Source organism: Neopelma chrysocephalum, unplaced genomic scaffold, assembly GCF_003984885.1.
Source record: "Neopelma chrysocephalum unplaced genomic scaffold, ASM398488v2 Primary Assembly neopelma1_188, whole genome shotgun sequence".
Classification (NCBI taxonomy): Eukaryota; Metazoa; Chordata; class Aves; order Passeriformes; family Pipridae; genus Neopelma; species Neopelma chrysocephalum.
This window is the reverse complement of record NW_020897850.1, coordinates 1,970,455-1,998,162: the sequence shown is the minus strand read 5'-3', so window position 1 is coordinate 1,998,162 and position 27,708 is coordinate 1,970,455. Positions and strand designations below refer to the sequence as shown.

Genomic DNA, 27,708 nt, shown 5'->3' with positions numbered 1-27,708 from the left:
AGAGGAGCTGGCTATGATGATTATCCCTGTGATTTAGCAATTTTTTCCTTACAACGCCTTTGTCTATTCAGAAAAAGGAATTATGCCAACAATACCTTTTTATTTCACTTCTGCTTTCACACTAACGGCACTTGCTACCTGTTACACGTTGTAAAACACCTAATTTGCACTTGCAGCAAACAGGTATTTGCTCAGATACTTTGGTGGGGAGATCCTTTCAAGGCAACTTCAGTTCTGTGTGGGAACTGCACGCCTTGGAGTCAGAATTTGGTTTATTGTTTTAGTAGATGCTGGGACAGTTGGAAGTGGTGTTTCTGCGGGAGGCTTTGTCAGGAGCTCTGGGTTGAGGGGACACATTCTCCACTGGTGGAGCTCATCCAGAACAGTGTGTCTTGGCAGATGTGCAAACCAGTTCACTTTGCTTCAGGAACTGGTCCCCAGGCCCACTGTGTTTGTGGAAGAAAATGGGAATGTGTCCTTTCTGTGGCATGATGCTAGAGAAGGGGCTCTGAATGGTGGTTTTAAACCACATTTCCAGTGGGATACTGCATCAGTCTCAACAATTCTGGTATGTTCAAGTAGAGAAAAATCCCTTTTCATCTCATTCCAGATTTGATTTTCAAGTTGAAAGTGTGAAGGCGTATAAAGACACGTTCATACAGAGTTACTTTTAACTTTTCCCTCTTTGCCTTTCTCTGTGTGATCAAAGATTAAATATGCAGTATTTCTGTACTTGATTATAAAGTGATGCCTCCCTCTCCCCTCCGCTCCCCCAAACAAAATCTGAGGCATCAACACAATTTCCAATCGATGGAGTTAAAGGGGAGAAGTTTGCAAATCAATGAGACAAGGCCGTGGTAAATGGTGTCTGTGTGGCCACGGTGTTGAGAGGAGGGCAGTTGGGACACACAGAGGAGCTGGAGGTAAGGGAACTGTGGAAATGGGCTGCAAGTTTAAGATAAGAACAAAGAAGAACGAAAAAAAAAGAATTGGACTAATTGAAATGCAAATTCGTTGTTCTGCCATTAAAGTAGACAGTTATTGCAACATAACAGGCTCATGTCTGGTCTGTCCTATCCTCATCACACACTCCCCTTATGTGTGGATATACATGTACTTTTATATATATTATATATATATATAAATAACTTTTTTTTAACTTAAGGTGGTACTACTTTTTAAATTGGGAATTGTTCTCCTCGAGCCAAAATGTACCTCCTTAAACCCGCTTTCTCCCCCCCACCCCTCTCTTTTTTGAATCAGCTGCTTATTGTTATGTAGTAGCAATTTCCAGAGTGTCATAGGAAATTGCTGATGCGGCTTTAGTTCTCTCTCCAACCTGCAACTGCCAATAGAGAGCCTCTGCTGAAATCTAATATGTACCACAGGGCTTTTTGCACATGTACAGCCAGACCTTCTGCTTAATAGACAGAGACAGTGGGGAAACTGAGGATGTATTTTCTTTTTTTAACCCGTGGAGAAGTTAAATATATGTATTTAAACTACAGGCCAGCCCTCGGAGCCAAGGAAAGTAAACCAGAGAACTGACTCTTAAGTGTGGCTGCAGTAAAATCAAAACAATGAGTGCTGGAGAGCTCAGTAGATGTGATGGGTGGTGTTAATTTAGGCTTTTGAGAGGCAATCTCATTTTCAGAGTTGTAATTCAGTTCTAAGAGCCTGGGTGGGTGTTAAGGCTGTGGCCAGGACTGTGTGTTCACGGGAAGGCCGGTCTGATTGCTGCTGTTTAATCGAGAGGAGCACACAATTGGTGTTGGAACAGAAGCTGAATCTATGTAGTGTATAAGTTATTCTCGTTTCCACATTGATTTAAGTTGATCCTGTCATGGAGCTCACCCCTGATCCAGGGAGGAGCAGTGGAACTGCCTCTCTGCGCAAACTCGGCTATCGACGGCCAATCTTACCGGGTTACAGCAAGTGAAATTGTATATTACATTTTGATTAAGTGAGTCAAGTGAGAATCGTTGATACTTTTGACGTGCAGCAGAGATTAACCTGCGTTTTCTGGAACGCTGTGTTTTTCTGAAGCGCTTTGAGTCAGCCGAGATTGCCTAAAGATTTATTGGGGAATCAAAGCTTCTTCTGAGAAGGAGAAAGACAAGAGAAGCTTCCATTCTCAGAAATGTGCAGGCTGGAGCGTCTCTGTGTATAAATGTGCTTGTGTGTGTGGTTGGGTGTGAGCATAAGGTCTTTCTCTTTGATATCATTCAGGCAGAAAGCCAATATGCGCATGTAAATGAGCCTGAAAATGTAATTAAAAATATATACATACCGGGGACTGTGATACGGAATTTGTTATGGGATGCAGGTTACAAAGTGACAAGTAACATTTCCTATAGAATCACTGATACTAACTCTCATCTGTTTATGATTTATGCAGCTTGTTTAAGGCCCAAACAGACAAATACTGGAATTATTCTTTAGATATCATTTCCTCGCAGTGAGTAAAGCAAAGTAAGCCTTGCCCATTCTTTTCCCTTCAGCCAAAACAAAAGCTAAGATACACCTACCATGCAAGTGTTACTACTGAGGCTAAAAGTATTTTACATGAGGTCAGATAAAGACCTATTTGATAACATATCTTCCCTGGCAGTAAAATGTGGCAAAATAGACATAACTTGTGAATATAATTAAGATCAAGGAAATTCTGCAAATCGTTAACACACATCGAGGAACTTGTATACAGATGGAAAAAGAGAAAGATTGCCAGGAGAAAGGCGTAAACAATGTTGTCCTTTATTTCAGTGTAGATAACAAAGACTCACATATAAAAGCCTAAATGAGAGGCACCTCAGAAACTCCAAACTTTAGGCAAGAAGCCAGTTTTCTGTGCCTGAAAGTATTTTCTAAAAGTTAGGTCAGAGTGCTGGGCGCAGAAGCCGACGTTTCTGCTCTCCAGCCTGGGGAGAAACTCCGTGGAAAAGCATTTATTTTGCATTTAAAAATACAAGTTGTAATCCAGATGTATTTCTGTCAACAGCTCCGTAGCCCATAAATATACACAACCTAAGCCAGTGCCTTATTTACGTTATTTTATTAACATTCTTTGCTGAGTGGGCTTGAATGGAGCACAATTTCTCATATAGAGGATCTAATTATAAACACAAGGGACAGAACCAAATAAGCAGTCTTTAAAGGGAAAAGAGTCTGGCAGCTTTGTTTAAAGTGTCCTTTAATGAACTTCTTTAGCAGCTTGTATCTTAGCAACACATTTTATTACATACCAGTGCGGGAGAAGCAGTTTGCAGATGGAGTTGCACACAGTAATTTATTTCCCCCCCCCTTTTTTTTCCTTCCCCTTTTTTTTTTTTTCTCCCTCTCCTATTTCTCTGTGGTGACTCAACTGGAATGTGCAGAGTAGCTTTTCTAACACTGATAGCTCACTCGAAACCCCTGATTGGTTCATTTGTATCTGCTCTGTTTTGTTGGTTGATGAAAAAGGCATTTAGTATGGTAAATGCATAGTGATTTTGCTTGCTCTTAGAAATTCAGATATGACTGTTTTGAATAGGCATGGATTTAAATGGAAAACAACCCGAGGTGGTTTTTTTTTTTCCAGTGCACTTTTTTCCCTGGGTGTCTTGCACTCGTTGCACACACCGAGTTCCCAGATTTGGAAGTTATTTACTCTCCATGTTACACGGGGTTGTTTTAATATGTCATCTTTCACCACTCCAAAACGAATTGGGATATAGCAGTGACAGAAGCATTTGCAATCTTTTTTTCTGTCTTCTTAGGCAAAAACCTGGCGCTTAAACTGTGAATATGTAAAAAAATAACTGTTGTTTTAAAGCCAGCTGAAATACTGCACTACACTCCCTCCTTCAAATGACCTACAGGGCTTATCTTTGTTGAAAGAAATACTTCTTGTTCTCTCCACTATTAATTGCAGACCAAGTTCTGCTGGTGTGTTTTGAGTGAAAAAGTATGTGAGTGGCTTTTCTCAACAGGGTCTGTGGAGGAATGTGATACTTTTGAAGATGTGTATGAGCAATGCAATATAGACTTTGTTATTTTTTTATCATAAATTAAAGGGGGGAAATGCCTTTAATTAAATACTATTCAGTTCAATTTACATTTTCTGCTGGCTAGGCAGGTGTAAATCCAGAAATATATTTCCCTGGAGTTCAGTGGAGTTACCCAGCGTTTGCACAGAACCTGACCAGAGGGAGAAAAGCAGGTGAGAAGGGGAGAGGGAGGATGAAGGCAGTCCAGAGTGCTGGGAAAACCCAGAGAGGATGGAGATTGTTGGCTTAGAGATACTGCTCTTGGGGATGGCTTCATTAAACTTCTGTTAACAGCTGATATATTAGGGGTCGATATTAAAAAGACAAAACCCATTCATTTAATAAAGTCCGCTGATATTTGCAAGTAGACAGGAGGTGGTTTTTGAAAGAGATTGAATTGTTTCTTTGCTTAACATTAGTGAAATGTAATGCATTTCCATTAACTGGCAAACTATTACATTTCTCGAGTCCTTAGTTCAAAGAAAGAAATTTCCTTTCACTCCCAAATGCAGCTGGCTGGATGAATTTGACTCCAGTTTTCTGGTTTCAGTATGTCAGGTGGCAGCCTGCCCCTTGTCCCCTTTGGATGTGCAGTGTCTCAGCCTTAGTGGCAGCACGGAGGAGTCCTTTGAACTTTAAAATCAGTCAGTGTATCACAGAGGGGTGAAGGATGCAGCCCCACCTGCCTTTAAAACACGGGGATACCGGACCTGAAACAGCAGGATGTCCTCTGGAGCCAAAAGCCAGCCAGGTGCTGTGTGATTAACTTATTTCCTTCTTTTGTCATTCAGTCCACTGTTTATTAACTTAAATTGGATTGGAAAAACTCTGAGCTGGGGGAGTGCACCAGGATCCTGCCCAGTCCCCAGGATTAATGATGACAGCCCGGTGTGGAACAGGCTGCATCGTGGACTCTGCAATATTGCTGCACAAAGGGCTAGATGTTCTTCTGTATTGGCCATAACAAAAGGGACCAGCAGTTACTGGAACAATTCATGTCCTGTCTTGAGGAATAGTTATTTACATGAGGCACAGTGTTTGAAGACCAAGTCTCAGGGTAATTTTTTTTTTTTAATGGGAATATTTAAGTGAGGTGTAAAAGCAAGAGTCTTAAAGTGTTCAGAGATTCCCTTCACAAGTGTTGAGGTAACAGAGAACAAAATGAAGAACTTAATTCTTTTCTGAAACAGTTAGGAAAGAATTAGGAACCTGTGTATCAGATTGGCCAAAACATATCAGTGAGCTCCAGTTGTTCATTTTTCCTTCAATAAAGAAAGCAAATACTGTTGTTTTTTTTTCCCAGAAGCACAAACATTTCCAGAAACTTCTTTAACCCTCTGAGTGCTAGCACTGCACCTCATTACAGAAGTACTTTTACTAAAGGAAACTTAAAGGAACTTCCATCCCCAGATGAAGCAAAGACTCATTTATAAACAATGAGAGCAGGAACAATAGAAAGCTGAGTGCATTCTGCATGAATAATATAACTGAGGATTGTGAAAAGCCTGTGATTTTTGTATGCCAAACCCAGTGTGGGAGTGCAGCATTCAGCTGATTTTTTTGACAGTGGAGATTCATCCCTTCTCCCCCCTCCATGTGTATGTGCAAACAGACACACACAGAGCCTGGTGAGTAAAGAGGGGAGTCACCAGCAGCTCCTGGGCACTGATGTTGAGACTTGGGTGTAAATTCATAAAACTGGTGGAACTTGGGTTGAAATCTAGGCCAGCAATGAGCTCTAATTTATGCCTGAGGTAGGTGGAGGAAAGGATGAAGACCTGTTTTAAGAACAGAGTCTGAGCTCAGTCTGGATCCTGGACTGGCAGTCTGATTTTGTTTGCATTTGCGAGTTTTTAAGTCTGAGAGCTTATGAGGCCTTCAGCATGAACTCCTATTTCTGGCACCTTTAGATAGATCATTTTTATTTATGAGACTAAATCTGGATTTAAGCTCTGCAATTCAGGCCTCTTGGTTAAAAAGTTTTGGCTATAGTTGGTTATTTCATCTTTTTTTTCTCTTGCATTTTCTTAATTAAAGTCAGTCTCCTAAACGTGCTGAACTTTAAGCTCCTTGGATCTGTCTTTGTCCTGTGTGTATTTAGGGTTTGGCTTAATGAGATTCTCTTCCAGGACTCCCAGCCCATCAGGGAATGCAAACATCAGTGAAGGCAGTAGTAGCTGATGTTTTGCCGTTCACAGTGGCAGAAGAAACTTTCCCCAGAACTCTTGGAGTGTCTTTGCCAGCTCTGTCACAAATACAGAGCAAGCAAACTGGGATTTTCCTGGCTTGGGCTGCCTGGGGGAGTCCATTCATCCACTGGTGTGAATTTGCTCCCCTATGTTATAGAAGAATAACATATAGTTATGAGTGAGATGATCTTTAAGGTTCCTTCCAACCCAAGCCAGTCTATGATTTTCTTGAGTTTCTGGGGTTTTTTTTGCAGCTCAGTCCCTGGTTGCTCTTTGAAATTGCCACCTATTAAACTGAGTGCTGTCAAATGATGGATTTTGTGAGATGATCCAATGCCCTGAAAGCTGGACTGAAATCCCACTAATGTATTTCCCGGAGATCTTTCTCCTGGATGGCCCCTATTAGTTCTACCAGTGTTAGCTGGGCACAGGGGCGAGCAAAAGCTCTGGCCATAATTACAATCTCTGATGGTTTCAACTGGAGTTAGCATCAGCCACTGTTTTGCTGATGGTTTCTCTCTTAAGGCTGTGGCTAATCCTTGGGGTTTTGGTGTCTCTGGCAGTTATTTCTTTAAAAAGGTAGCTTTAAACTATTAGTCCAGAACAAAGTCTGAATAACAACTAGGTGAAAATTGCTACATATTTACATAACAATTCACTGCTTTTTGAAAAAGGTCTTCAGGTAGTTACAGATTCATCATCTGGGCTGTTCCAACCTACTGTGTAAACACCTGAAGTTTTCCAAGTGCTCAGTTCTCACCAGACCAGGCAGGTACCTGACCTGAGGTTCATTGAAATGCAGTTTCTTGACCCAGCTGAACTCAGTTGCTCCTATGGGCTGTTATTGTCCACTGAAGGAATTTTGCCTTTCCAGGTTGAGGATCCATTAGGTAGGTGCAGCTCCTCCCATGTCATTACACTGTTTTTAACTTGGAAAGGCTTAAACTTGGCATTAATCGATACTGGATTTCTGTGGGAATTTGGTTTGCTATGCTGGATGTGCAATGACAGCCTTAAATAAAAATGATTTGGCTGCTTTACAAGCCCATCCAATCTTGTTCTGAGAGAACTCTCTGCTGCCTAAGAGCATCCTGAATTTTTTTTAGTGGGAGTGGCTTAGAAGAAGAAGTAGACACAGGGATTTGTGTTTTAAGGGCCAGATTGTGCCAAACTCAAGGGTGTTGGCATAAGCACCCTTCATATTTCAAGGAGAAAAAATTCCCCTCCACCTGGTACAAGAGGTTTACGGAGTGTACAGAGATCAAAACACTCCAAGAGCACAAGAAAAGGAATTAGAGATGATATCTAGAACAAAGGGATTAAGTTGAAACTTATGGGTTCCTTGTGAACACAGCAGGAAGGTCCCATTATTGTGATGGGAAATCAAGAGGGAGAGGTGGAAGTTTGAGAGGGGAAGATGATTTTCTTTCCAACAAAGTGGAGGCTGAGGAGCTTCTGAGGAGGAGCTGCTGGCAGGCGGGTTGTGGCTGAGTGCACACCCACAGCTGGCACAGCTCTGAGCTTCTTCCTCTTCCCACATTTCCTTATTTCCCAGAAGAAACAGAAGCGCACACTTTAAGATTAATTAGCTAATGGTGATAGGCAGGAAGTGTGATGCCAGAAGGGGAGTTAAGATGAGGGTTGATGCTCCTGTGCACACCCTCCAGTTTTTCCTTATTTGCATGAAGTTGATCCGGCCTTTCATGGAACCAACTTTTGCTGAGTGTGTACCCAGGAAACGTGCAGGGAGCTGTGTTTTAATGGGACTTATTCAGGCAAACCCCAGTCTGGTCCCAGGGTTTGAATGTCTGCCCTGCATGGAACATGTTGTGTGTGCTCCAGAAACGTGTTCTGCACGATGGCAGTGAAGGACCAGCCTCTATTATCTTTCCCCACACTATTTGGAGGGCTAGAAATGTTTTACAGCCCTAAGATCTGGGCCATTTCAGGTCTAATGGAATCCTGGAATCCCACTTCAAGCTTTTGTTTGTTTGTTTTTTTATTCCAGGTGTAAGACCTGTGGCTGGGAACTGTGTCCCTCAAGGTGAAAGTCTCTTCCATGGCACAGCAGTAGTTTTGGGTTGCAGTCTGTACTCAATTTATCTGTGTTAAGGGGAGTTCATGTCCATTGATTTTGTTACCTTGCTTAGATAGAACATTAGAGGGACACTTTGTAACTCCTTGTCTTTCTTAAGAAAATGCCACCAGTTCACTTTTTCAGTAGGAATTATTGCCTCTCTTCTCAGATTCCTAATGTTTGTAGCATTATCCAGCGCGGGAGACCCAAAAAAATCAATGTGATTCATAAACACAGCTGAAACTCACTTGACTTACTTTACTCTGAACGTTTTGCTCGCTACAGACAAGCAAACAAACATAATTGGAAGAAAGCACAGTAGTGCCATTCTTTAGTGTTAAATAATATTGGCTGCTGCAAAACAAGGGAAGGAATGAGTGGTCCCCCAACATTCCTTTTAGAAAGCCAGTAGCATTCTTTCATCCAGAGCTGAAAGAAAAATGGAGAGAGAGTATTTCCAAGGGCCTGGAGTGACAGGACAAGGGGGAGTGGCTTCAGACAGACAGAGAGAAGTCTTAGGTTGAATATTAGGAAGCAATTCTTCCCTGTGAGGGTGGGGAGGCCCTGGCACAGGTTTCCCAGAGAAGCTGTGGCTGCCCCAGCCCTGGAAGTGCCCAAGGCCAGGTTGGACGGGGCTTGGAGCAACCTGGGCTAGAGGAAGGTGTCCCTGCCCATGGCAGGGGTGGAGTGAGATGGGCTTTAATGTCCCTTCTCACCCAAACCATTTGGTGGTTCCTGTGGCTCCATAGCCCTGTGCATGCTGAGGGATCAGTTGTAGGGCGGTGCCTGGGGTGTAACAAACATTCCTTTAATACTCCTGAGGTACAAGGTGTGTACATTGCACAGTGTCCTCTTACTGCAGCTACAATAGGAATGAGGCTGGGTCATGTGTTGGCCTCAAAGTGACAAGAAGAATGAGGTTCTGGAACAACTTCCCAATGGAGGAAGTGGAAGGAAACAACCAGTCTTTTAATATCCAGGGGAAGCTGTGACCCACAAAGGCATGGGGGAGCCTTGGGTGGCTGCAGGGGAAGAAAACACAGAGCAGCCACTTGTTTGTGAGCTATGATGTTTGCAACTATTTCTGCAGGATGCAGAAAAAAATGTTAAGGGATGAAATGGTGGCTCAACATGTTAGCCAGTCTCTGTTTATATCGTGTGGGGAGGCAGTTCCAGCTGTCATAAACTTCCTGATAGATGATTCTTTCATATTAAGAAACTGATTCCAAAATTATTTTCTGTTCCAGTTCTTACAGCATCAGTCATTGGAGTGTTTTTTATAATACTTTGAACACAGAGGTTCTTTTCAAAGCACAGATTGCTTGGTTTGTGGGACAGAGTTGGTATTTTCACAGTAAATCAGGCTGTTTCTGGCACTTCATTTTTCATTGGGATTTTGGTACCTGGAAGAGCCGTGAAACATTTTTGCAGAGTGTAGGGCTGCACTCACACACAGGCTGGTAAAGAGAGGGCTCCCTGCACGGAGATGGAGGTGACAGTTTAAGTTCTGCCACTGGTATTTCTTTTTTGCTGCCAGGAAGCACCAGAAGATGGCATGGTTTGTACAGATGCGTGCTGGAAAGTGAATGAGTGAGCTTGTGGAACTGCTATTAATAATCTTGGGTAGGGTGTTAAACACCGCCAGGAAGGAAAGCAGCAACATGCAGTATTTTAATTCTTCTTTCTTCTTTCTGCCAGTAAGGGACAGCAGTGAAGTCCAGCCTATCTATCTATCCTTTTCTGAATTTGGGTGGCGCAGAAATTGGGAAGGAAAAGGGAAAAGAAAGCGAGTGTGATGTAACCTTGGTGCAACATGCACGGAAAGGTCAGCCTGACATAAAAGGGTATTGATGGTGACGGGAAAAGATGACACCTTCCCTGAATAATTTTGATGAAAAACATTCATCTCCTGTGTGTCTGTCAGTTCAAGACTGAGAGCCCAGACTTATCCCTCTCGCTTTCCCCTTCTTCCCCCTCGGTTCCCAGAAAAAGTTCTGTGAGGAACACAAGGTGATAAGGCAGTGTTTTACCACCTGGGCTGAAGTGTCAGAGGCTGCTGGCTTTGGAGATTCAGGGTGTAAAGGTATTTCATCTTAACACTCCTCACGTTAGAAAAAGCTGGAGTGTATTTTAAAGGGAAATTTTTTTAAAATCAGATTTAGGAAGGAAAAGATTGTCTGTACTTTACTGGACCCAAAGTTATCTTTCACGCAGGTGAAGGTGGTGAAGGTTTTTACCATTTAATCAAAGGGTGCTTCAGTGGAGAAGTTCCAGATTGTGGACTAATTGGTTAATATTTATGTATCCTTCTGAAACTGTAAAGAACTGTGAAAGTGTAAAGAATTACACAAATTCTTAGTTAAAAATTACTTAGTACAGATATGAATTTAGACAGGAGAAGAACCATTTGAAGCAGTCTCTCCTACCATAATTGTTTCAGTGTGTGATGTGCTGTGCCTGATAATCAGAGAGTCACAGGGTCATTAAAGTTGGAAAAGACCTCCAAGATCATCAAGTCCAACTTTTGACCAGAGACCACTTTGTCAGCTAGACCAGAGCACAGAGAGCCACTTCCAGTCGTTCCTTCACCACTTCATCGTAAAATCCATAGAAAAACTGTGTGGTTTAGGCTGATAGAGCACAGTTGCTTTGACTTTTATTTTATGTTTTTATCACTGGCTATCCAGGCACTGGTTCTGCCTTTTTAAGGGTGTGCTGAGCTTAACTCTGTGACTTGTTCTTTTATGAATTTTTGAGGCAGAGATCTCTATATAGAGTCTGGTTCTGATGTGCACCAGGAATAACTCTGCAGAAGCTGGCAGAGGGCTCTAGTGTGGAAAGTGCTTTTAGATTGACCACAGTACTCACAGGGGTACTTGAGATTTGCTCTTTGCCATCCTGTAGTCTTGTTTGTGCAAATGGGACATCTGAATGCACAGGGACATCTTGAGGATGGGTCACATTCTCTGCTGGTTTAAAATGTTCTGAAATCAATACATTTATCTTTCGGAGAAGTTGGCTCGGTGGGGGTAAAGGTGAGACTTGAACAGAGCTCAGTTCACTTCTTTCACAGCCTAAAAGAACTGAGGGAAGGTTTGCATCAGACTTTTTTTGTTTTGTTTTGTTTTTTCCCTGGCTTTATTTGACTGGTTAGTAGCTAGAAGAAAACATTATGTTGGATCATTCTGGAATTTTATATCCATGCGGTATCATGTGAATCACTTTGCAGACAGGATGCTTCCAAGTATAAAGAGTCTACAGATGATGCAACAAAATGTAATTTTCGGGCTGAAACTACACTAAGCACAGTGGGGGGTAGGAAATGCTGTGCCTGTACAAAGCTAACTTTACAGGATTACAGTCAGGAGCCTGTAAGGAGAACAGGGAGTCAGGGTTTAAATGCAGTTCTACACCTGTAGTGGCCTTGGCTCTGCAGTTGCTCTATTCCTTGTGGCATAAGGAGCAGCTCGGAGCAGCTCTGCTCTGGGAAGTGCCAGGGTGTGACTCTTCTGGCTCAGCACATCTGCATTTTTCTTCGAATTTTCAAAAACTCTCCCCAGTGGGCCCTGGTCTGTCTTGCTGAAGTCAGTGGAAGTTGTCCTGTTGACTTCAGCCCGAGCAGAAAAAATGCTTCTGCAGTTGAAACCTGTCTGTAACTGCAGCCCCGTGTGTGTGCAGTCCCAGAAGGGACTGATCCCAGCAGCACCTCTGCTCCCTGTGCCCAGGTCCTTGCTCAGAGGAGTCCCTGTCTCCAGGGTCAGCCTCAGTCCTGCAGCCCCTGGGGTTTTCTGGCTGGGAAGGGAAAACAGGCAGTGGGATGGGTGCTCATTAAACTTCACTCCATTTGTAGAAACTGCCCAAGGAACTTGTTCAGAAGCGACTTTTTTCCCAATTACCTTCAACATGTTCTTCTCTCCTCTTCAGATTTAGGCTGTGTTGTCACCAGTGGAGGCAGGGCCAGATCCAAAGCCATTTCAAAGTCACTGGAAAGGTCCCTGCTGTACAGCCTGGATTTGGTTCAACTTTGACACCAGTCAGACCAGTTCTCACTGCCTTCAGTGGGCTGCAGATCAGTCTTGCTGTCCTTGACAGCTGAGACAATATGGGTTTAAATGTATTTACATCCACTCTGGGAGAGCCCCAAACATATGAAAGGGTTTGACTCAGATTAAGAAAAACCTCAATGCTAAAGCCAAAGGTCAAGCGGTGACCTGGAAACTTTCAGATGAGGGTGAAACACTGGTGCTGCAGAGCAAAGGGAAGCAAAGAGAGGTTTGCTTCTGGTTGGGAACCTGGAGCCAGAATTAATTCTGCAAACAGATGTTTCCAAGGCTAAGTTATGCATGTGTGGAAATTGAATTATAATAGGTGTTGTTTTGCTTTTTAACAGCCAATGCAGGAAGCTTTTCTGCATTGTTGACCTTCAAAACACTTTTGGAACAAGGCTCAGTTAAGTCAGGCTACCAAAATGGTGTGGGTCTGAACTTGCTGCAAATGCAGAGCTGCTGTTATTTAGGCCTAGGGGTCCTATGGCATTTTTGCTTTCTTAATTACATTGTTCTGTGAGCACAAACACTGTGGACACTGGGGGTTTGATGGGTTTGTGCTTTATCTTGGTGCTCAAGGAACAGGCGCACACTGATTCAAGGTTTTGCAGAGACAGGGGCATACAAAGGTGCTCTCAAATATTAATTCTGTGGTGCCTGACCCTCAGTTAGGCCAAACAGTGAACCTCCCACTTTTGTGAAGCTTGCTGATAACTTGATATCCTCAGGGTATCAACCCTTCTGTCCAGTTTTGCTGGAACTGCATGGAAGGTTCAAAGTAACACACAAAGCTATTGTAACTTTGCAAATATCACTTCCTTAGAAAACAGGATTTTAAATGGTTTTATTAAAACCTTTTTTTTTTTTTTAAATAGAATTTGTTTTTTTAAGCCCAGTCTTATCTAGGAGTTTCATCTGCCATCCAAAGGGAGTGGTGGACTCGGAGCTGAAAAGGTGCCCTTGCTCTAAGTATCCTGGTGTTCTTTCCCACTTAACACACAGCCTTTTCAGCACTGGTGAACAACATTTCCCCTTTATTTCAGCAGGCAGAAGTGGCATTTAGCTGTCCCCAGGAAGTGCTGGGAATCTTGCAGGACGAGCCCTTGTCCAGGACACCCTCTCCAGGAGTCACTGACCACATCCTCTGCTCCCTCTAACAGGAGGAGAGCTTGGCTGTTGTTCTGTCTCTGCTGTTGCCACCAGACTGTGCAGCTAAAACTGTGTTTTGCATTTGGAACTGGAATTAGCACAGGGTGGTAAAGTTTTGAAATGGAACAGGTTTTTGCTTCTCCCCTGGCGTCTGGGTAAGAGCAGTGTTGGAAGCCCCTTCTATTACCTGGGCCAAGCACCCCCCTTTCCTCCCCTGCAGAGCTCCAGGCCACTCTTAGAACCTCATGAACGAAGCAAATGTTTTCTGGAACCTGCGGGACTTTGGTTTGGTGTTATTATTTAGGTGCAAAGTGATTCAGCAGCCAAAGCTGAGGCAGAGTTGTAACATGCTGCAGATACAGGTCTAAACCACTCTGTTCTTCAGGGAGTTTACTATCTGTGTCCTCCATCTAGCAATGGACTAACTCTGAGGAAGGGCAGCAGAGCAATTGACCGCTTGGTAGCTACGTAAAAGCTTAATTTAATTGTGACAGTGACAAAGAAAGGGAGGAACAGGGAGGTGCAGAAAGGGCCCGGTATTGACGTGACTTGGAAGGAATATTGCAGTGGCTGGTTGTTGGCCCAGGCCTGTGGAGATGTAAGATCTGCTCCTTGTTTTGGTGGTTTCTTCCTCTGTGTAATTCAGCTGGTCCCCTGAGGCACCCGAGCCTCCTTGCCCATTTTTGAAATGGAAGCAGCAGATTGCTCTAGTTTCAAATAATACCATGGTGTAATTTCAGAGTAAATACCCTCAATATTACTGGGGTACCAGAATTCTGAGTAGTCCAATTTCAGTGTATATACATTTATACGTATAAAGGATATAACTGTAATTTTGCCATGGTCACATAAATATCTGAATTCAGAGATAACTAAACACTTAAATTCAAAGATGTGCAACCAGAAATCACGGATAAACTGAGGATGTTCTCTCTTTAAAGTACAAAACAAAGCTGCTCTTCCCTCCAGAAGGTACAACCACACTGCTGTTCAGTGGGCTTGGAAGAAGATTTGAGGAGGGGTCTGCAAACCTGGTGGACTAATTTAGGTCAAGTGTGAAGGGCTCTTTGTACACTCCTGCCTTGGGCCAGGGCTAAGTGAAGCCAGGAGAAATGTTCTCACTGTGTCACAGACTCATTTGTTCCAGAAGTCCCAAAGGAGCCCTGTTTTCATGAGTATGATGATTTTTACTGTCATCAGTGGTAAGACTTCACTTTAATTCAGCAATGGCCCAGTTACAGAAGGGCTGGTGGGTTTGGGTGCTGTTTCAGGTGAGGCTGTGGCCACCCTTTACCTTGCCCTGGCGTGAAGCTCCTGCAGGGATGGGTCACCCAAAGCTCACCTCACTAAAAACAAGTGTTTGTAGCTATGGATTGGCTATCCCTGTGCAGGATAAGGGTTGTCATTCATCCCAAACTGTTCCTTAGGAAAGCAGACCTGGGCTGTATTATTTTGCAGCACATGACCCCATGTCCCACATAATGCAGTGGCAGCTTTGTTACAACCAGCACACACCTGACATGCTGCTGTTTCTCTGATAGGTTTGCAGCGTGCCACAGAATGGATTAAACCCACAGGCCTGTCACAGAAAATCTTTCCATTTGGTTGCTTTCTTTCACACAATGTTCTGTGGCAGTCGACTATTTGTAACTGTGTTAGTAACTAATATTAAATGATGCTTCAATTTTTACATGAATAATCACAAAGAAAATTCAAATGAGAAGTATTATCCATATTCTGTCTCCCAGAAATAGAGATTTTTATGTATACATTGGTGCAATCAGCGTGGTAATTTACAGTTGCATAGACCTTCAGCAAGTCATGCAAAATCCATGGGGTGTCTATTGATGCTGGAGTTGGAGCTGGGAATCTGATAGAGCTGACAGATGTGTGCTGTGCAAGCTCTTGTTCCTTCCCACGCAGTTTCTTTGTACTCACTCATCTGTGAACTCTCATCCACAGTGCTGGTTCCTCCTCAGAGCCAGAATAGCTCCAGTTCCTTCTCCCATCTCAGGCTAATCTCATTCCTGATGGAGTGTGTGCTTCTCCACCAGAGAAAGTTTGATTTTTTTTTTTTTTTAGGTTTTTTTTGCCGTGATTTACATTGTTGAAAGGGTTGCTTGCTAAACTTCTTGCGTAGTTAGATGGTGTTAAGATACAATCTGAATAAAAATCATGCACTGTCTGGAAGTTATGTGACTTGCTGAAGTGTGGTGCTGATGTTGTGACTTGTTTCATAGACTTTATTTGATTTTGGTGGGCTGGAAGCAAGGGCTTTCACACCCCAAAACAACTGTTTTAAAGGAATTTAGGGGAGATTGAGACACAGCTACAGGCTGTGATTTTCAGGCATACTGAAGTATTCTTGAGCAGGTCAGATTTTTTTTTTTTAATTACTATATTTAGCTAATTTCTATCACCTTGTCACAATTTTAAATCTCCCTGATTACTGTTTGCTTCGGTAGCCTCCAGGTGCTTCTCTTCCTGTCTGTGGAAAACCTGGCAGTTAGGAATGTTTACTGCTAATGAGTTGCCTTTTGTGAAAGCACATTGATTTCTAGATCAACATCACAATTTTAAATGGCCTTTGTAAACTCTGTTACAAGTAGCTGTTTGCAGAGTTCAAAGACTAAAAATTAATTAAAATCTGAGGCACTCTTCGCTATGAAATATTTAGCTGTTTTCTTTCTTCTTTGTTAGGAATGTCAAGTGTTTGTGCTAAGCTGGCAACTAATGGTAGCTGCGAATTAATTTGGTTATTGCTTTTTAAAGCACTGCTAAATATTCAAATCCAGCTCCACTGTTACAATGACTGTGGTCTTTTCTGCTTTAGCATTGGTAGAGATGTGGCTGAGGGTTTGGAGCAGGAGTGGGGTGGCTGCACATTTACTGATGGCAGGGTTTGAGGACGTGTTTCTGTTGTGACACAAAACAAAACATCACCGTTGCTTTTCCCGGGAAAGCTTTTGGCTGCATACATGGAAGGGGTCGGATTTAGGGTGGGAGAAAGTCCTCAAAGACATGGAAGGGTCTGAGAGTCTGATCTTTCAGGAACCTGAAAGTTTTCCAAGAGCTACATTGGTTTTTTTGGGAATAAGCTCCAACCCTAAATCAGTGTTAAATGTGAGTCTGTGGCAAATTTTCCTCGGCATTGTGTGGGAATTCTAGGTGGAATAGTCGAGTTCACTTCAGTTCAACAGCATCAAGTAGTCTGGAACTGCCTTGTTACCTGCCAGAAGCTCCTTTCCAGAATATGCAAATCTCTGGTACACCTTAAAATCCCCAGTAGGATGGTCACTTATTAAAAATGTATGGAACGGTGCAATTTTTAAAGGAAGAAGTTCTCATATTTTTTTTCTTCTGCGTGAGGGAAAAATCATATATTTGCAAATGTAATTTCATTTCTGGAAACCACATTTTTAATTATTTTTTATTAAAAGAGCCTCCAGAAGCCCGTTAGGGGTCTCGTTGTGGTAACCCGGGCACAGAAATGCAGTGGAGAGCATTTTGTGTCTGAAGAGCTTTCAGTTTAAACAAAGACAGGTTATAATCCCACTTCTGCAGAGTGGCAGCTGAGGCTCAGAGGTGTTTAGCAAGGTTGTGCTGGGAAGTTTGCAGAGGAGCTGGGAACTGAATCCATGACTTCTGTGCCTAGTTTCTCAGTGCACCCACAACACGCTGCCTTGCCTTTCAATTAATGCTTGGAAATCAGGTGTTTCTGGATGTGTGGGCATCCTGTGAAGGTGCTGCTCACCTACTCTGGCTCCTAAACAACAACATTCAGTGCCAAATACTCTTCCTGATGGCATTTTCTGCTCCTTTTGTCGCAGTGTGAAACAAATGCAAAAAAAAGCCACTGGCCTCTCCAGACAGCCATAACAACAAAAAAAATGAGAACAAAGGTTCATTTTTTATCCTTGCTGAAATGTTTATTTGAAAGCAGCACAGCAAGGTGGAATAGTTTGATTTGATTAGCAAGTCTAAATGTATTAGCAGCAAGACAGAAACTATATTACAATTAGTGATAATTAGTTGCACTGATTACTTCAGACTGCCATACTGTTTGACAGATGTTTTTTCTGTGGTGTGGTGTTGAAATAGGAGGGTGCCTTACCCTTCTGGTGGTTCCTGGCTTTCCTTCTCATGGTATCTTTGCCTTACCTTTGTTTCCTGATGAAATCTCCACTGTGGCTGCTGCAGTTTCTGGCCCCTCTTTCTCCATGGGAATGGTCCCAGCCCATATCTCTGCTCCTGCCTGTCAGCCCTGCCCTGAAAGTCTGATCCAAACCCCACTGAACAGCACAAGAGCTGCTCCTTTGGCTGCAGAAGACTTTGGATCAGGTGCCCTCCCTGAGGGAGGAATGTGCCCTCCTCCCTGGTCAGCCCTTGGTGGTGTCAGGATTCGTGGCAAAAGAGGCTCCTTGGGGTCAGATTAGGGAGAGTAGAACCCTGTATCCCACAGGACAGTATCCCACAGGGAGGGAATCCCTCTTCACCTGCCTCCCTCCCACCTACCTGTGGCAGGGAAACCTGGAAAGTCAGTTGCTGTTGTTGGGCTGAGGAGGGAGCAAGGAGGGGAATGGGAGTTCTGGAGCTGTTCCTGTGCCTACAAACCACCTCAGCTCCACTGCCCCGTGAGCCACGAGGCCCTGAAACATTCCTTGATGCCACTCCAAGGAGAATTCCTTCTCAGCCTGGGTGTCCTTTTTATAGCCAGTTGCTGTGTCAGACACTGATTGTGAGTCCTGTGCATATATTCTCTAATTTCCAGGAACTGTGTGGAGCTCACCTGGCTGGCTCAGCCTCCTGGTCATAAACACATCAGGCTCTGACAATCATCCTGTTCCTTAGGAGTAAACTGATACAATTTCGGATGTCTTGCTTTTGGTGCATGAGCAATAATCCCATTATCAGTCATCCAGAATAAAGTGCATTATGGTGTGTATTATTACAGACCTGTGCACTGTCTGTGAGCTGTTTGGGGACAGATAAGCCAGAAATATGAATTTGTACAAGCCAAATGTTTCCGGGTCTCTCCTCATCGTACACCTCGTGTTATTGCACGTGTGTTTTGCTTGTTGTTTCAAAACAGTGGTTTACAGGCTCTACAAAGTGCTTCTATCAGCTGGCAGACATGACAGGTCACAGAAAAAGGGATCATTTAAATGTGTGACACAGTCACTTGTTAGCACAGCGGCGAGAGCCAGAGGTTAAACATCTGGGATTGCCCACGGAAAACATTTGAAGATTGCTGGACAGCCAGCTCTGTCAGGAAGGTATTGGTTGCTAATGCTGCATGACTTCATGGCTATCAGCTCTTTTGGAAATGCACGTGTATTTACAGCTGGTTGAAGTTACGAGGCGAATTTTAAATAGAAAAAAATAAAAAGTGTGCTCAGTCTTACAGTTCTAGTGATGAGATGTTTATGTCCTTTGCCAGTAAGGCTGTAGTTCTGGGTGTTTCCTTTGGCAGATCACCTATCCCTAGTCACTGCTGTGATAACATTGAACACGGGGAGGATTTTCCTGTGTTGTGATGTCCTGGGGGTCACTCTGTGTGACCTGTACCTTGGACAGTTCCCCTGTTGTTAATGTGGGCTGTAAAATCAGGGTAACTGGATGGCAAGTAGGGAAGGACCAGCTAACCTGTGCTGTGAAGAAATGTTAGGAGAGATTTGTTTGGTTTGTTTTGGTTTTTGTCTGTGGGATCCTGCCCTTGTGCAAAGCTCTGAGTGCCCTGGGTTGGTGCTTGGCTCTGGGGGATTTCCCAGGGGAGCTCAGCACCCGGCAGGACGAGGCCAGAGCTGCAGCAAGAGCAGAGTGCCAGCTCTGTTCCAGGGGAAAACAATCCCAGAGGTGGGGGCAAGTACACAAAACGTGAGATAAATACATTTGAGGAGCACATAAGGGACAGGGAGGGGGACTGTGCAGAAGGTGCTTCCCACAAGTCGCCCTTCCCAGCCTGGAGCCCTCCTTCAGGGTTACAGAGTTGTCCCACTTTTTTCCTTCCCACTTCCTTTAATAGAAAGACATTGCTTTTACATTTCCCTCTCTTCCTTGGCTCTCCAAGCAAGTAATAAGCACAAATTAACACCAAACTCCCCAAGCCCTTGCTGTAGATAAGGCTTGTCCCCCTCTCCTGTGCTCACAGGTAGGTGAGATAAAGAGTGAGGCTTAAGTGATGTGACAAAGGTCATACTGAGAGTTTGTGGCAGAGGTGAGAAGAGATCTTGTATGCAGACCCACAGAGGCATTTTGCTGTTAATAGCCCCTTGCAATCAAAAGCTTGTGGATATGTTTATGGATCTGGACCTTATTCCAAACAGCTGCACTGTCTTTGTGGGATCTACCCAGTCAGCAGAAGAGGCTGCACTGAAATAATTATGCCCATGTGGCTGGTGCAGCTGTAGCAAACAGGAACTGCACAGTGTCTCTTTAAATGGTATATGAGCTCTCCTGCATGTTCCCAGTGCAAACAGGATACTTTTCTTACAGGCTTATAGGGAGCTGCTTGGCATAACGAGTGGGAAGCCAACTGGGAACGCGTGGTTTCCTTGGAACATTTGTATGTAAACTACAGCGTCAGGACAGCAGTCCACAGAAAACTTCCTTTGCTGCAGTTGTAGCAGGTGGCATATTTATTGGTCAGCTGAAACAGGAGGCTTAAGTGAAGGAAATAAAGGGGAAGGTGATATATAAATCATGTTACGAGGTGCTTCGAATATGGAAAAATGGGATTGGCAGAATTAAAGGTAACTTAAAATGAGGCATTAGAAGAGACATAAGGTAACCTTCTGGCTGTCGTGCTCTATCTGTCTTGATTTTGGCAGAGCACCTGCATAGACCATTAGACTGATTGTCTCAGGATATATGCTTGGGATGGAGTAAACTACCTGATATTAATTTAAGAAAAGGTGATAATGGTACCACGCTGACAGTGCACATTTATAGTGATCAGCTCTGGCAAGTGTTTCTTTGAAAGCTATGAAGCCCAAGAGCATGAATTTTCATTAATGAAAAAGAAAAATTAGAGACATGCCTAAGAATGGAATTAGGACAGCTTTTTTTTTTTTACCAAGCTATTAAAAACTGTGTTTTTAAAAGCCATTCCTTGGCTTCTTGCACTGATCAGAACGTTGCATCAAGGGCCTGTCGTGACCTGCTGTCCTCGTTGCAGAGAGCTGGCAGAAAGCCTGGAGGAGCCAAGTCAGCCCAGAGCCCAACTTCACAACTACATCTTCTCTTAGTGACTTGGCCAAATGACAGTCCCTCTAGCACTCAGGATGGCATCTTGACAGTCAAAGTCTGAAGTTGGATGGGACTTTGTAGCTTGATAATGTGTATTAACGTCTGTGTGTACATATATGTATATATATGTATGTAATCCCAGCATGAGCACAGAGCTTTAGCATCCCTACAGATTTTAAGTCTTTGAGTCTGACTTACAGAACATCCTTAAAATAGAGGCCCCAACTGAGTTATTTTAAAATATGTAATTTTAAATTATAAGTGCTTTATTCTGCATCCCCAGTGATGCTTCTGAGAGTCTTTTGCCAAGAGGAAGTAAATGGATATGAGCATAACAACCCCAGATAGCTGGTGGCTGAGACAGCTAATCAAAAGCAAAGCTCTGAACCCATCTAGACACAAGCTGCTGTCGAATTTACGGCGAAGCTCACTTTAAAAAATTATAAAAATTTCCCTTTGCTGCTGTAGTTCAGTTGTAAGTCAGTCACCATTTGTAGCCATAATAGATAAAGTAATTTCACTGTTTTTTGAAGCTGGTAATGTTTCTTTAACTACAGCATTGCAGGTCACACTGTCTTTTATATAGCTGGTCACCCTCAATAAATCTGCTTGGGAAAATCGTGTGGCAGTTGTGGAATATATGACAAGTGTCTTATTAGATCTAATCTTTATATAAAACACACTTAGTGGTGTTCACTATATAATACTTGCCCTGTTGAATTGCAATTACTGTCACAGTTAGGAAATGCTGATTTAAAGTGCCCTTCTAGGTGGAGTGGAGCAGTGCCTGTATTTAAAAGAGCCATTTTTCTTTCCCTTGTACTTTGTGGTGTTGTTTGACAGCCAGTGTCCCGTGTTAGGTCACGCTGGGTGATGTCCCAGACTGGATGGCCATGGATGTGAGGTGTCACAGTCAGGTGTGTTACATGTGCAGCTGTATGAGGACACTGAGTGGAGCTTGGAGTCAATGCAGGTTTGTCTGTCCGCTTGCAAATGGAAAAACCCCTGGAAGTGCCTGACCTGGCCTCTTGGAGCAGATATCTGCTGCTGTTCATGGGTAGGGAATATTGCAGGATTTGTAGATCTAGTTGCTGCTGTGCTCAAGATTATGTGCCCAAATGAATTGGAAATAGTGCAGTTGTGTTTCAGCACTGTGAGAATCCAGCTATATACCCCAAACGTTTGCCTGTGTGAAACCACTAGCAAAATATATCCGTGTTTTTAACTGCAGCAGTTCCTTTCTGGAAGTTGTGCGCTGGAAACTTGTGCAAATTCCCTGTCCTTTTGTAGGACAGCAGATCTGCTGGCTTGCTTTCCAAGCACAATGTAGCCACATGAAGCATCACTGGCTCCAATTTCCTCCTGAACCTCTTTAACTTTAATCTCGCAGCCTCCTGCCCTCTCTCGCACTGTTTCCCGGTTATCAGGCGAGAGCAGGGGGTCACCAGGCTTTTCAGGGCTTGATTAGTGCCATTGTAATGAATAATTCAGTTTGTTTGGTACCAGCACAAGTGATCCAAGTAGCAATTTGCAAAATCTGATTTCGGATTTAGCATCACTGAAAAAAAAAATTAATTAGTGCCGCTGTTGAGGGCTCTTGACTTTGTCCGTTCATATTGATGAATTTAGTGCCAGTGAAAGGCAAGAGAGAAACAATCCATGAAAACAAGTGTTTCTGTGGCAGAGCCCATATTCTGTTACAGATACCCTGGGAGTACACACTCCTTCCTCCTTGTTGGACTCCAGCTCTCTCACTGGGTGTCCTTTTCCTTCTGGAGAGAGACTTCCAGAAGATGGGAGCTGCTGTGGGTAACAAGAGGTGTTCCACAGGTGATCACGTGCCCATGGTAGAGATTTTTGTGATCCTACCATGCATTAATTTACAAAACATTCAGCTTCCCTCGTTCTTTAAGAAATTGAAACTACAGCAATCCTCCTCATTTGTGAGCAGAGCTGAGTTAATGACAGTGGTCAAACTTGCCTCTGGTGCGAGTCAGTGCGTTTAACTTTGACATCAGTTTGACACGAGCCATTGCAATACTTCAGCATTTGAACAGTGGCACAAGAGCTCTGCATGTTTGGGACAGTTTTGCACAGCTTTTGGGAGGAAGAGGGGTCACTGCAGCCATGCTCCAAGGGTCCTTGCACGGGAATGGGACAAGAATCAGGTCCTTCCCACTTAGACATGTTGGAGTTTCAACTTGGATTCTATTGAGTGAAGCAGCCACGAGATCATTCCTGGCTTTGTGGTGGGGCTCCCTGTTTGCTGTGCCCCTCTCTAATCTGTTGTCTGCCATGCTGGCAGCTGCTGGGGAGCCCTCTGCCCTGGCTGCTGCTGGTCAGACACTCTGCACAGAGCACACCAAAGCAGTGCCAGGCTCCGTCCCTGTCAGCGCTATGCAAATCCTCGGCAGGGATGTTAATGCCAGTTTGGTTTTTATAGCCTGGTGACAGCAACAGCCCTCAATATTAAACACAAATATACGTACACAGCTCGGCAATGATTACTCTAGATGTTCAGCTAGTCATAATATTTGCACTTGGCATGATAAGGAGCTTTGAATGATAATAGCACTATAGTAGCAGCTTGTTAAAGTGACAGGAACCCCAGTGTCATTATGGAGTGGTGCAGTCCCTCCATCTTCCCCAGGCTGCCCCTCTCCACTGGCCTCTGTGATGTGTGGAAAGTACTCCAGCTCAGCTTGAGGATCCTACTTGAGACCCTCTAAACTTCTTTCAGAGTTTCATCTGCTCTGAGGCAGCACTGACACTTGAGGGTGAGTGTAGTCATGGGGGATCCTTCCCTGCATAAGTCTTGTTTCATGACAACAATCCAGCCCTGATGCAGGGTAATCAAGTCCCAACAGATGCTACTTTTATTTACTGGCAGCAGAGACGCTCAGAGCCCCCATCCAGCTTCTCTGAAGGGTACCAGTGCCAAGGGGAGCAAGGAAGAGCCATGTCATGAAAGCACGTTGGGTTTTGTCTTTCAGTTTTGGCTAAAGCCATAACGTGTCAGAGAAGTGACCATCCCAAACCCTGCTCTCTGTCCAACATGCAGCCATGCAGACTGGCTTTTATCTGGAGAATTCCTGGTATCCCACACCACAGCTGTGTCAGTAAGACCCAGGGTGCTTCTCCTGCTGCCAGAATTTGCTGGCAGAGTCCGTGCTTGGGTGCCAGTGCACCCATGGGTGTCAGTCAGTTAAACCCAAGGCAACAATGCTCCGCTTCCCAAAGTCCCACTCACCCTGGGCAGGGGCTGGGCAGAGTTCTCCTGGTGCTCCAGGATAACTGTCAGCTTCCAGAACTTTGAACATAAACCTGCTCGTGTGCCAGAGTGGATACTTGACAGTTTATAAAACTTTTATACACCCAAAGTAAAGATGCAGTGGGTAAACCCTTGTTGTTGTGTGCAGATTTTCCCTCATGTCTCCCCTTGCTTGGCAGTCCATGCAAGCCTGGCAGCTTTCAGGTGTCTGTTGTGTGTGAGAAGTGCCCACAGAAAGAGCCCAGGTGAGGTCTAAGCAGAGGTCTGTCTTGCCAAAGCTTCAGCTTCCAGTCCTGACCAGTAATGATTGTGTAGAGAGAGCTCTAAAGTCTAAAAAGAATTTAAATGTATGCCTGGAAACATGTAAATAACAACGAAAATACTAAAAATAGATATTTTTATAAGTGTGTGGAAGACTGATAGCTGAATACTCTCGGGTTATTTAAAAGAATAATAATAATAAAAAACAGGGTATCTTTTTATGTCTAAGAGACTTCTCTGGTAAATAGCAGGTACTTTTGAATTAGTCTTTAATCTGGCCCATCTTCAGGAAAGCTCTTCCCAGGCATCACTGGAGCCCCCTGGAGCAGCCAGGCCATTTGCCAGGGATTGTCCCAGCCGTGTCCCCTCTGCCTCAGCCGCCTCCCTAAGAACAGGAGGGATGCAGGAATCACTGACTGAGGCCAGAACAAACACTAATGAAACAAATCTAGTGATTTCAAATGGGTTTCTTGTTAAAGCTGATGTTCTAGGAGTAAGAATCACATTTGGAGCAGGCTGTATTGGCAGATAATGTGCCTTTAATGCCACTTTATGCCTTTGCCTTCTTTTCATTGTGAATAACTGAGATTAGAGCCCATTATTTGCCCAGGAAGCCCACAAAAGTCCCTAACTAAATGTAGTTACCTGAGTGTCCTCATCCAGGAGACAGGAGTTACTTCTTTGAAGCCATTTTGTTGAACACTTAATGTGTATTTTAATTCCAGTTCTTCTGTGTTTAATATGCAGTGCTGCAGTTTCCATATATATATTATATGTGTGCTTCTTTTAAAAGATTGGAACAGCTCTTTTTTAAATTGAGTTTCAATTTTGTTTTACTTTTGCAAAATTAATGGGCACTAGACAATTCATTTATGTTAAAAAAGAATACGTGAGGGGTTTGGGCAATGTGACAAAAGACAGAATATTCTGATTTGAGACTATCATTTGCATAGTTTGTTGTGAAATTTGAAAAAACGTGGAGCAGTTGAACTCTGAGCCAGGAGATATTTCTTTTTGTAGAGAAAATTGAAGTGAGACACTGACAAGATATTTCATAGTCCTTTTCTATCCTGAGTGCATGTGTACAGCTACTTAACTAATGCTAAAGGTTGTGGGTGTCTTTGAAATGCCACACAGTTCAGTGTGTTCGTGCAGATTAATTATGTTTGTGTTTTGCAGTTCAGGTTCGTATTTGCTGTAACCTTGTGCATATTTCGAGATCACTGAAACATTTCAGGGTGGCTGTAATGATCCCAGAAATAGCTATTATGCATGCACAGAAGTAGAGTTAAAAGATTAAAGTTTGCAAGTGTCATCAAGCATGTTTTAATAGGAGTTGCAACATTTAGCCACGTGGATGTTCTTAACTCTGTGTTCAAGCAATGTCTGGCCTTACCCAAACAATTGTGATTACCACAGTGTCCTGTTTGTAGCAGCAGTTTTGATTGCTCTGGTTTGTTTTGCAACACAGGAGGGCTTTTGTCCTTTCTTTTTTTTGTATTTGTGCTATCAGTTCAGGACAGAGTAAGGGTGACGTGGTTTTCTGTCCTGCTAAAATGTACAAGAGAGGTGCTACAGCATCAGTTGTGGTATTTTAACACAAATAGTGGGAGCATAAAATCAGTACTTTCTTGTTGTTACTTCATAAGTGTTGTGGCAATTCCTACGGATGTCAGTCACAGCTCAGGATTCTTTCCCCTGCTTTTTACAGAAACACAGAACAGAAAGGACATACCCAGTCCCGAGATCTCACAGCCTGAGTTACCTGAATTTATGATCAAAATTAGCACACAGGGTTATTATGATCTGAAGTAACACAGTGAGGTACTTCTATAATGAACTGGCTTCTAGACAAGTCTGATCATGTATTTTTACATGAATAATAAATTTAATTTTAAATTAAGAAAAACCTTGTTATTGGCAGTTGGGAAGTGCCAATACTGGAGCTCCAGTAAAACCTTAGGTGTTCTGGAGTCTGTTGTCGAGGAGCAGCAGCTTGTCATGAAAGCCCTGGCTGGTGACTGTGCTGTGTGACTTTTTGTGTGACTGCTGTCTCTCCTCTGGGCAGTTTGCAGTCAGTGTGTGCTGCACCAAGCTCTGCCTGGGTAAGCTTGGCTGAAAACACCATGTTTTAAGCAAAGTTGTCCTGACTGCAATGTTCTTTAATACCTTTCCTGAATAATTAGCAGCAGTTTAAAAGAGGTACTGCAGGGGGAAGCAAGGGAGAGAGATGTGTAAACTGTACCAGCAGGTTGGGCTTGATGAGCCTTTGGATGGGGATGTTTGTGGACAGGTGATGAGGAATCAGTGTCCTGGGCTGAAATTCCTGTGTGAGGGGAAAAAAAAAAGGCAGGATATTGTGATTTCTGTGCCTCTGGAGTTACAGTCCCACTTCTGTGGGCTCAGGCACAGCTCCCCAGCCCCTCTGTGTCCCAGCAGCACCAGGGTGGCACAGTGGTGGCACAGGGATGGCCTCATTTGGACAGTGCCCTTCATAATGTGCTTTAACTCTTGGTCAGCCCTGGGGTGCTCAGGTAGCTCGACCAGAGGATTGTTGTAGGTCACTTCCAACTGGAAATACAATATTCCATTCTATTCTGTAGGTGCTGTTGAATGACCCCTTATTCTGTTAGAGTGACAGAAGATGCTGGTTTCCACACACCATTACCAGAGGGGCCAGGCTCAAATTCTGTGAGCAAAGCTCATGTCTGTCTTTGGCTTAAGCTCTAGAAAATGTGGAGACAAATGTCTGTTGACTGTACATGAAAAGCAGGGCTCTCAAGTGGCTCTTGTGGTCGAAAGAATACCACAAACAAAACACTGTGGAGTCCAACATCGTGTCCAGCTTCCAATATTGTGTTCAACTTCCAGTTCCTCATCACTAACTGTGGGCAGATCATTCCCTGTCTCTGGCCTCGATGCTGAGGAGAGTCAAGCTCTGCTATAATGTCATAGTTACTGTGCAAATGCTTTGAGACCCTCGCACAGAAAAGGCTTCCACCTTTTCCCTTTAAATATGGGAGATGCCCAATGTGCCACAATTTTTTCTGGGCGCACTTTTTCTGTAGGGAACAGAAGCAAGGCAGTGAGTGCCATCTCTTAGACAAAAAAAAGATAAATTATGAACAACAACTTGTTATGACCAGGAACTCTATAACTGCACCCACTGAAATCTATTGATTGAAAGGGGAGCAAGATCAGAGCACTTATGCTCTTATTAATGATACTGACAGTTTAGTATGAGTGGAGAATGGCTTGTAATTAGGTTTGGAACCATTATTGATTATTGTCATTTTCACTATTGATTATCTTACCACTTGGAAAAAAACAAATAGTAAGGAGCCTCCTCGGGAATGGGGAGCAGGGCCTTTCTGCTCCTGCAGGGAGGAGTGAGCTGCTGCTGGGATCGAATGGAGCCCTGTCAGCCCTGTGGGCTGGGCTT

The 27,708-nt window shown here is 43.6% G+C and overlaps 1 protein-coding gene across 2 annotated transcripts in view; it reads left to right on the top strand.

The window, feature by feature from the left end:
• PHF21B (PHD finger protein 21B) overlaps positions 1–27,708 on the top strand; it is a 140,031-nt gene that overhangs the window by 5,994 nt on the left and 106,329 nt on the right. The window lies entirely within an intron of this gene.